Here is a 7,731-nt window from a genome sequence, read left to right as displayed (position 1 = left end):
TTTCTTTGTCTGGAAATATGGCTGCAGATACAAAGAAGTAATGTCTGTGGCCTGTGGGCTGCTACAGTGCATAGATCCTCTCTGTGTGCTCTCCCTTTTATCTCTCCTGGCTATATTTTCTCAATTATGGAACAAAATTCTATCGAAAGAATGGAATGCCTCTTCCTCCTAGTGGCCTGATTATAACACAACCCGATAGCGTACTAGTGGTTATTTTTGACTACATCAACTCTTAACTAGAGTTACAAAATATAATTTTCTAGAGTATTTTACATCACAAATACGTGTCTATCCCCTTTTCCATGAATAATGGGGCTGACACAACATCCTCCCAAACTATAGGTGTGAAAACAAGAAGGTCAACTTTTTTGTGGCATAACTTTTGCATACAAACTCTGATTGATGCGATTCTTACGTCGTTGGAAATATTTTTGTATGTAGATTATCATGAAAAGGTGTGACTCTTTAGTGGAAATGTGTTACCCCCAACAAACATTGTTTGATTCCTCAAAATGCTCTCGGAAGGTTTCAGACCAGGTTTCACCAAACTTGGTCCCACGTTAAAAATGGTCCTATGAGCCGATTCCTCCACTTTTTCCACTCTAAATGCATCGAAATGGATGAAAAATAAGATAATGATACAATTCAGATCATCTGAGGCTAAAGTAACCGCTATGTCAAAGAAGAGAAAATCCCCGTAAGAATAAGAAGAGGTCCTAGTCAGTGAGGATTTCTTGGACTTTAGCGAAATACCATGGTCATGGTCTTCATGAGGAAGGGGTAAATATTTGGCTATTTCAAAATCCTAATGTTGTTTGTAGAACTCTTAGTGGATTTATTGTGTCAAACTATCCATTATTTATATGTAATTAAATTCAAATAATGTTCTTTCTTCTATAATGTTTCCATAAGAAGTTAGCTAGTTACATCGTAAGGCGTTCCCCTTTGAAATAAACTCCCGTCTAAAGGTATGTGTACATTCATGGGCCCTTGATTTAGGTGTTAGATGATTAAAATAGTTTGAACCATTTGATTAATTTGATCGATATTAAATTAGTTATAATTATAAGCCTCGCGACCTCGCAATGCAATATATTGACCGTCCTTGCTCAAAACTACTTCTTGCTCGACTCTACTTCTAGGTGCTTCGGATCGACCACCCTTGCTCAACACTACTTCTCGCTTAGCACTACTACCTCCAGGTGCTTCGGCTTGACAACCCTTGCTAAGAGGAATGAATCTTTTTGAAGGAGAAACCCCTAATCTACCAGGTTCTTTCTCCATATAAATATGTCACAGGATTTAGTGTCTGCATCGAGTTTCAACTATCCACAATCTCTGTTTCAATGAACTGTGGATGTATAACTCACAAATTTTTCGATGTCATCAGTTTTGTCTCTCATATCCCTACGAGATTGGAGTTAAATAACATCACAAAATGCAAGTCTTCATCTTTTTTCATTTGTTTACTGATATTTCGTTTCAGTGGCTACTTCAACACTGTTGTATATGTTTAGGGTTTGCTTTCTCAAGAAAAGGTATGATTTGAATTTTCATTTTCATTCATTGTCTCATTTGGGAATTTTTTGTAGAAATGGCTTGTCTTCTGAAGTTTTTTTTAGTGTGATTGAGAGGTTGTTGTTGAGGGTTTTTCAATTTCTATGTTCTTTCTAAGATTTTTTAGTAAATTAACTTTTGAGAATCGAGAAGTTTGGAATCTCTGCTTGTATATCGTTTTTGTGGGCAGTATTAAGTAAAATCCAAACTTGTTTTGATATTATGCATTTTTAACGACACCCATTTCCGGTGCATTTCTACATCTGTATTTAGCGTGAAAGAGGCCTTTGGAGATGTTTCTCGTTGTATTTTCTAGAAATTTGAAGTTATTTTAATGAGAACTATAAGTTTAACGACCTTTTTTTGGGGTGTCAATTGTCTCATATGGATAATGGCTAATTCTTTCATTATCATTATTCGATATTCGTTCTACTTTGTTTAGGGCATGAAGCTTTGCTCATGCACTTTAAGTCTTGAACAAACAAATATTATAGTCTGCAAAGAGATATGAATAAGTATATGATGTGGACAACTATCACCGCAAATATCATTTTAAAACATGAAAGAGGTTTTTCCCCTTACAGATCTCGTTAAACCATATAAAAATCTTTATTAAGTTGCGATCACACAGTATGTAATTACCTTTATTCTACAATTTTATGTCTTGGGACTCTTGTAAATTTCTGTTTGTTATTGTTATTGTAGAATTAAAATCATTTTATCTAATTAAAAGAATGACTTGGGCATTGGAGCTTGGCACTAAGTTTTAACTATCCAACCAAGTTCTGATATATATAGAGAGAGAGCAAGCTCTGAGGTGGATTCAGGCATGGAGATTATTTCGAAAAGAAGCCCTGTTGATTATGGTAGACCTACTAGGGAGGTTAGAATATACAGTTCCCTTGAATCCATTGCTAAATTTCTTTAGCACATTCATGTAACAAAGGCATATATTTAAGGTCTTCAATCCCTTGGTGAATTTATTTATTAATTTCATTTAAATTAACAGAGGCATAACCTTAAGGTCTGAAATAGGAATGAATCTTTTTGAAGGAAAAACTCTAATCTCCCAGGTTCTTTCTCCATATAAATATGCCACAAGCTTCGGTGTCCACATCGAGTTCCACCTATCCACAATCTCCATTTCAATGAGAAGTGTGGTTGTATAACTCACAAATTTTGTGATGTCATTAGCCTCGTCTCTCAGATCCCTACGAGGTTAGAGTTAAATAACATCACAAAATGCAATTCTTCATCCTTTTTCATTTGTTTACTGATATTTTGTTTCAGTGTCTACTTCAACACTGATGTATATGTTTAGGGTTTTCTTTCTCAAGAAAAGGTATGATCTGATTTTCATCTTGATTCACTGTCTTATTTGGGAATTTGTTGTAGCACATGCTTGTCTTCTGAGGTTTTTCTTAGTGTGATTGAGAGGTAGTTATTGAGGGTTTTTCTATTTATATGTTTTTGCTAATAGATTCCAGTAAATTAACTTCTGAGACTCGAGAAGTTTGGAAACTCTTCTTGTATAGCGCTTTTGTAGGAAGTATTAAGTAAAATCCAAACCTGTTTTGACATTATGCATTTTTAACGACACCCATTTCCGATGTGGTTCTAAAACTGTATTTAGCATGGAAGAGGCCCTTGACAATGTTTCTCGCTGTATTTTCTAGCAATTTGAAGTTATTTTAATAGGATATATAAGTTTAATGTCCCCTTTTCAAGGTGTCAATTGTCTCTTATGGATAATGGCTAATTCTTTCAATATCATTATTCGATATCCGTTCTACTCTATTTAAGGCATGAAGCTTTGTTCATGCACTTTAAGTCTTGAACAAACAAATAGTCATGCAAGAAGCTTTGAATAAGAATATGATGTAGAAAACTATCGCCGCAAATATCATTGTCAAACATGAAAGAGGTTTTCCCCTTACAGGTTTTGTTAAACAATATACAACCCTTTACTAAGTTGCGATTATCACACTATGTAATGCCCTTTATTCTTCAATTTTATGTCTTGGGACTCCTGTAAATTTTTGTTTACTATTGTTCTTGTAGTATAAAAAGTCTTTTAGCTGATTAAAAGCATGACTTGAGCATTGGAGCTTGCCATTGATTTTTAACTATCCACATTCTTCATTCCAATGGGAAAATGATGGCTATGAGACGAAGGTTTGAGGAAGTGGTAGATCCATTGCTCGACGTTAAACCCACATCCAGGGCATTGAAACAAGCATTGTAGGTATCACTGCATTGCGTGGATCCAAATGCTGCTAAGAGGCCAAAGATAGGCCGTGTCATACACATGCAAGAGCCAGACGAATTACCCTTTCGTGATGTATGTTTTTCTTTGAAACAATAACCATGTTGTTGCAGAGTATCAATGGCAGTATAAGTTTATATTTAAATGGTGTATATAGTATATATATACTTTGTTTACTTGTATTAATACTATGTTTCCCAATGCTTATTATTGTCATTAGAGACATGTCATAGTAATACAATCTGAAATGTGGATTTTGCAAGATCGTTTCCTAGGGTGTGAGGCTGCTGCCCAAGCACGTAATGAGAATCCAGCTAATAACAGAATCTCCAACCCAAATGGGGACAACACTAGTGAAGGTGAAGTCAGTAGCCCCAATCACAGAACAAGGCTGATATTGTGATGACAATCATGGGATTTTTTCTTATTTTCAATGAAAATTCTGTTGGGGCTCATGTGCCTCTCCATCAAAAGTAGACCTAGAAAATTTGTTGATCATAGCGAGCTGATATATTATATCATAATTATGGTGCTCATTTGTTATTTGAAGGCCCTATAACATATGACCGATTACTGTTTGTCAACGATTTTTTACAATTATAAAGAGGAATCCTCTCAATTACTTATGGTTGCAGTCTAGCGATTAAGATGGGCCATTATCATGATAAGACCTAGGTTCAAACCTCCACAAACATTAATCTGTGAAAATTAACTTGTTAACTATATTTGACAACCATTCATATGTTCCATGGAAGAAACTAACTAGCCCGGATTTGACCCACTGACGTCTTGATGCGAGAGGGTTTTTGTAACCTTCTTGGCAATGTATTATGCCTGGATAGTGCTCCTCTTAGATTTATTCCAAGAAACTCCTAAATCTTGTTTCCGATCTTGGGTCATGGAAGAATTAATGGACAACCCAGAGCTCCTTGTGGATTGCATCTCACCTGTGTTAGGTAATGGATTCTGAAGCCATGAATAAGCTTCATCATTGAAGGCCCATATCAAGAAGGCAAAAATCATGAGAAAACTGCCACTCCATCCAACCACGCTAGCAAATCAAGTGCCTCCTTTCTTTCACATCTGTATGTCTACATGAGACTCAAATTACCTATGGCTATGGCTACTCCATAGGTCGGGAGAAAAAAACAAAGAGGAAGGTCCTCAATGCCAACCATGCTTCTCTGTCTTTCTGTTGTTCAGCAAAATATGAATTTGAAAATCACTAGCAAAGAATGGCAGAGAATGTACTATGTGCCAACTTAGTTTACTTGAGGAAATGAATTGAGACCCCATTCCCACTCCCAAGTTCTAGTATTAACTTTAGGCTGACTGTTGTGGAAACAAGGTGCCTGTTGTTTTGTACGAGGGAGAGTCGTTGCAGTAATTGCCACAACTACCTTACCATCTCTGAAATAGTGGATGCCTTTTGACTTCAAATTAGTATTTAATTTAATTTCTTTAAGGAAGAATTTGGAGTAATGGGCTTAAACATTGTTTAAAGGAAATGGTAATTTTCAAGTAAATCTAGGGGAATAGATAATGGATTGGTAATTCTTTTGAGTAAATTTAGAGGAATGGGTAATGGATTGAAATTATTTTTCTCCGAGAGTTGGATAGGAAAGAGTAGCATTAACAGTGAATATGTCGCCTATAATATCTGTAGTAAAAATCTTGGATGCGGTTAATACTCAAAACCAATTCAACAATTTGAAACATTTTGAAAGCATACAAAAGGTTAAGAACTATGTTTCTTTGTTGTATAAATCAAATACAAAACAAAAGGGCAAAATTAAAAAAATCAGTAAATTGAAATTAGAATGCATATGGGCCAACATTATTACAGTCTACACCATGTCATAATATAGTTGAAATCTGAGCATTTTGTAGGATTTCGTTTTCCATTTATAGAGAGATTCTTCATATGAATCAGATAATTGGTTGTGTTTAGGAGAAATGAGGGCATATGGAGTCAAAGTGTCAATTTGAGGGCATTGTTTTCTACTTTTTAACATTTGAGTTGTAGATGTTGATAATGGGAATTCACATATCTATTACACATTATAATAGAGTTGTAACACATGAAGCCCAAGAATATAGGGTATTGGAAATATTTTCGAGTGGTAGTATGATCATACTGTGCCTTCCATCATCACGTGCAATACAATTTTTTTCTTCTGTTCTGACAGCTATACAGAGGCATCTGAACTAAGGTTGTGTGTGCATTTAATTTAAAATAGATGCTAGCGCAAAATATATCAGAGCCATCTAAATTAAGGTTGTGGGTTCATTTAATTTAAAATAGATACTAGCATAAAAGTTGTGAGTTCATAATAGGTACGCATTTAAATGAATAAATGTAGTGTGTCAGAGCAAAATTTGTGAGGAGTACAGTTGAAAGATTAGCATATATTCCTCTCAGCTCCAATTCTATTATGTTAACTCCAATTGTAGTGAGTTTTTTTTTTAAATTTAAACCCAAAAAAATAGCTATTATTTATGATCTATGCTAGTTTTTTAATATATTTATTACTAATTTTCTCTTTTTAAGACGTTTCATATTAAATTTTGTTCATTTTGAGATTTAAGTGTTTATTTGACAATCACATCTTATACAACAATTATGAGATTTCTGCACGAGCAACTTCTATTCCAACAAAACTCAAATTATGGCTAGCAAGAGTTTTGTTGGCCTTCTCCAACACAAACTGCAAGTACTTACCCTAAGCTTCAATTAGGAGCTACAAATTTTGTTGTACATGTTTCAACCATGTTAGATTAAGAAAAAGAGATGAGTCTAACAACCCATCAGTATTTGTAAGGAGCTCATTCTCTACCGTGATCAAAATTATTAAGGTTAAGGGTAGTAAGGAGAAATCCTTTGAGCCACCCAAGCTTGGCTTGTAGTTAGGATTTCACTTATTCTCTCGACTTTCTCATTCTTAAGACCCACAATAATTGTAATGATTGTGTTGGAAAATGCTTGCAGTATAGAGGGATCTGAGTTGTAGATCTTGAAACTATTGATAATGGTGTTTCTAGGCATCATAGCTACCTGCTTCTGTGATGGAAAATTGCTTGGGGTTTGGCTATTACGATTATTCCATAGTTTACACCAATTCTTTGGCTATTGTGATCCCTACTCAAATGTGCAATACCATAACTGACGATTTTCTTGACGTACTTGATGATTTCAGTTCGTCATCTTGGTTATTTTATGACACCACATTCTATCTATCAAATACCAATGACACTCCTATTCACTGGTCTCTCAATGGATAAATTGGCATTGCCTGAACGTTCTATTTTTCCTCATGCTTTTTCTCAAATCCATATTTGAATTTCTTGTTAAATATTTCCTTTGTTTGTGAGGTCTAACATATCTTAAGCTAACGCTTTTTGCAAGTGATGATTTAATTGGTTACAACCTTTGGAAAAGGAGTTGGGAGTGAAGGTTGTGCCCACCTTCAAAGTATTGAAGGGTAAAAAGATTGTTAAAGAAGTGAGAGGAGCAATATTAAATGATTTGGTACAAGCTATTGAGAGTGTAAAATCAAGTTCATACATTTACAAATTGGTTGGCCTTCTTCATTTTCAGATTTTGTAAATTGATATTGTTGACCTCTACTGGTCAACTACCCATGCAGTACATCCCCCCTTTTTTTTTTGGCAAAAAGGGGCAGCACCTGATCAGCATGTCTGTGCCATCCTGCCATCATCAGCAACTTGATCTTTTTGATTGTAAACCCAGTCTGCATGTATTGATTGTAAATAATCTTAGCAGACATGAGTCATGTATGTAATTTGCCTAGGTGGACCTAACTTTCTGATGATAATCTACGTCGCGGAAGGTTTTTCGTCTCATCGATCCACGGATCGGCAGAGTTTTCCTTCAAACCTGACCCCAA

The 7,731-nt window shown here is 35.2% G+C and overlaps 2 non-coding genes across 2 annotated transcripts; both read left to right on the top strand.

The window, feature by feature from the left end:
- Nucleotides 1-1,336: 1,336 nt before the first annotated feature.
- On the top strand, nucleotides 1,337-1,442 carry LOC149150780 (small nucleolar RNA snoR97). The gene has a single exon (XR_016263873.1). It is a non-coding gene; the product is annotated as a small nucleolar RNA snoR97 (small nucleolar RNA).
- A 1,255-nt stretch (nucleotides 1,443-2,697) lies between these two features.
- On the top strand, nucleotides 2,698-2,803 carry LOC149150779 (small nucleolar RNA snoR97). The gene has a single exon (XR_016263840.1). It is a non-coding gene; the product is annotated as a small nucleolar RNA snoR97 (small nucleolar RNA).
- The last annotated feature ends 4,928 nt before the right edge of the window (nucleotides 2,804-7,731 follow it).

The sequence above is a fragment of the Pinus tabuliformis genome, chromosome 9, assembly GCF_031772625.1.
Source record: "Pinus tabuliformis cultivar Carrire ecotype Pingquan chromosome 9, CPIR1, whole genome shotgun sequence".
Taxonomy (NCBI): Eukaryota; Viridiplantae; Streptophyta; class Pinopsida; order Pinales; family Pinaceae; genus Pinus; species Pinus tabuliformis.
This window is presented reverse-complemented; position numbering and strand designations above follow the sequence as displayed.